Source organism: Salvia splendens, chromosome 16, assembly GCF_004379255.2.
Source record: "Salvia splendens isolate huo1 chromosome 16, SspV2, whole genome shotgun sequence".
Classification (NCBI taxonomy): domain Eukaryota; kingdom Viridiplantae; phylum Streptophyta; class Magnoliopsida; order Lamiales; family Lamiaceae; genus Salvia; species Salvia splendens.
In genome coordinates this window covers 7,812,546-7,815,462 of record NC_056047.1, presented here as the reverse complement: position 1 = coordinate 7,815,462, position 2,917 = coordinate 7,812,546, and the positions used below count along the sequence as shown (strand labels likewise).

At 35.0% G+C, this 2,917-nt stretch overlaps 1 long non-coding RNA gene across 1 annotated transcript; it reads left to right on the top strand.

Moving 5' to 3' along the window:
• Window positions 1-1,277: 1,277 nt before the first annotated feature.
• LOC121771186 lies at window positions 1,278-2,371 on the top strand. The gene is made up of 3 exons (XR_006043956.1): window positions 1,278-1,480; window positions 1,565-1,621; window positions 2,092-2,371. It is a non-coding gene; the product is annotated as an uncharacterized LOC121771186 (long non-coding RNA).
• The last annotated feature ends 546 nt before the right edge of the window (window positions 2,372-2,917 follow it).

Here is a 2,917-nt window from a genome sequence, read left to right as displayed (position 1 = left end):
CAATACTTGTATAAGAAATACTAAAAATTTCGAGTGTGGCATGATCTACACTAACTCTTTTAGGTAAAAGCTATAATCAGCATTAATAATATGATTAGACGGGGGGTTGACTAGAAACATAATGTTACATAAACTAAAGATATATGCATGCAGGCGTGACTCCAGTGGTTGAGATTTTCCAACCTCATTGAATACGACCTTACCATTTCTAAGTTCATGCACTATTTCATTTTTGCTTTTCTACATCTTTTATTTAATGTTGATAATTGTTTGTCAATAGGTATACTCAAATCCAGACGCATGCAGACGCACCAAGCCTTCATCGTATGTGTGTATGTAGCAATTTTCTATCAACTTGTCCAAATATCTTGTTGGAAAGTGTTGGACAGTGTTGGAAAAAGAGATAACATTAATATGACGCCCAACATTCATTATGGAGAGTTCCTAAGTGGTGCATAGTTCATAAACTTTGTAGAGTACCAATTTATATTTATTGATGAACTAGAATATTCTCATTTACCCTATAAATACTAGGATGAACAACTTTTGGAATACACAAGTTGAATGAATGAAATTCTTCTTTTCCACAATTTATTCTTTTAACATATCTTTCTATATTTATTTAATAATTGTGATGTTTCTTGCCACAATTATTGTGATTTTGGAACTTTCGAGTATAACTACTGAGTTAATTAATTGAATTCTTTGCCAAGGTAGCCTGTGCCATTCCGTCAAAGCGACAAACGACTTTTTTTCAATTAGTGTTATATTTATATATATATATATATATATATATATATATATATATATAGGGTCTTCATCTACCAAAATCAGTCCTTAAGTATAGAAATACAGACCATATCTAGACCGTCAGATCTGGAGATTAATGGCTAAGATCTGGAGTGACTCCTCGTTTTATATGGGTCATAATAAGGCCGATCTATGTCATGTTAGGGGTAATTTAGGAAACAAAAATATTAATAACTGTCGTTCCGTTTTTAGGCCCTGATTAATTGGGATTGGGAGTAATTACTGCACACGTTCCATTCTATTTCACTCTCTTTCAACAAAAACTCTCCAATCTCCCTCAAATCTTCTTCTTCTACCACCAAATCAACAAAAAATCATTCAACAAAAAATCGTCTCGGCCCCTCAAAATCGTCGTCTCCTCCACAGATTCGTCTTCTCCTCCACAAAAATGTCGCCTCCTCAAAAACCCTATTCCTACTCCAGAAAATCGACAGAGAAGGGGAACCAAAACCTACTTTACCACCAAATCAACAAAAACCCTTCTCCAAATCAACAAAAACCCTTCTCCAAATCAAAGCGTCTCCACCTCAAAACCGTCGTCTCCTCCACAAAATCGTTGTCTCCACCAGAAAATCGAATCCTCCACGATTTTGGAAGACGGTGAACCAAAAGCCTACTTCAACAATGGTGGACACTCGAGCATCTGGATCTGCTAGTCATGACGGAAAAAGTTAGTAAGATTTTGTTCAACGCTTGACTTAAATTTGACTAAATCAGGCAAAATTATCACTTTAATTGGTTGTTCGGCACGTAGTGTATCAGAGAACGAACGTGAAGAAGAAGATTTTGCGGATCCCTAAAGCACCGAAATGTATGTCGATTTCATTTTCTGGGATTTGGATGCATGTAGTTTTGTTTCGATTTTGGAACTTTGGTATTTAATTGTGGTTTTTTGTTCCATAAGCAAAAGGTCAAACCTCTTCAATGGCTCAAGTTTTCGTTTAGTATGACCCAAAAATCGTAGTTGACGATTTTGGTTATTATTAGTGTATTCGTCGGTCGTATGACCCAGTGCCAGCTTATTATGCCCCAATTTAACCAAATGTTTCTATGACTGAAATCCCCGTTTAGTATGACCCAAAAATATATCTAATGTTTTTGGTTATTGGTAGCGTATACTTTGGTCGTATAACCTAGTTCCAGCTTATTATGACCCAATTTAACCATATGTTTCCATGACTAAAATATATTATTAGTATGACCCAATAGCATAGTTGATGTTTTTGGTTATTGTTAATGTATTGTTTGGTCGTACTAATATTTGCAACCCATGTTTTGCAGAGGACGTTCTTTTGTAAGTATTTAACAATGATTGGTTGTCACAATCAATGCAAATCAGTGATCAACGCACCTATTCAGAGGTTGAAAATGAGTTGGACAACGACAGACAATGTTGATGACAACAGGGTTTATTTGCTTAGACACCTTGAAGTCTACATGGGTGAAAGAGAGGGTCAATGACTTTTGAATGCTTTCCTCTTGTTTTTTGTAGACGATAGCCCATGCGATGAATATTACTCGATACATTGGGTCACAATAAATCAATATTTGAGTTATAGAATTGTTAGGTTAATTTGTGTCATAATATACCAACATTCGAGGCATGACGTAAAACTACTCAGTACCAGCATGCCTCATACAATTTGATCGAAATGTTCGCATGAAACAAACTTATTGGAAGTACGACCGAAGAATATTCTCGTGTTCTGAACATATTAAAAAACCAAATACGCGATTGTAATCATGTTTTAAACATATTAAAAAAGCTAGCAAGACAGAAGAATGCAAACACAATAACTAAAAACAATAGTTATGCTTTTGGGTCATGCTAAACGACGTTTTGAGTCATGAAAATATGTGGGTATATTGGGTCATAATAATCCAATATTCAAGTCATGCCATAAAACTACTGTTTTGTATGCCAACAACTTAATGACGATGATACAGAATTGGAAATGGAACTGATTAATCTGGAACACGATTGGAGTTGGAATCTGCTAACGACGATGATATATAAAATTGAGAATGGAACGGATTAATCTGGAACACGACATCGACGAATATTAAATCACAAATAATAAATCTTCATGGAAAAAAGTATGATGGA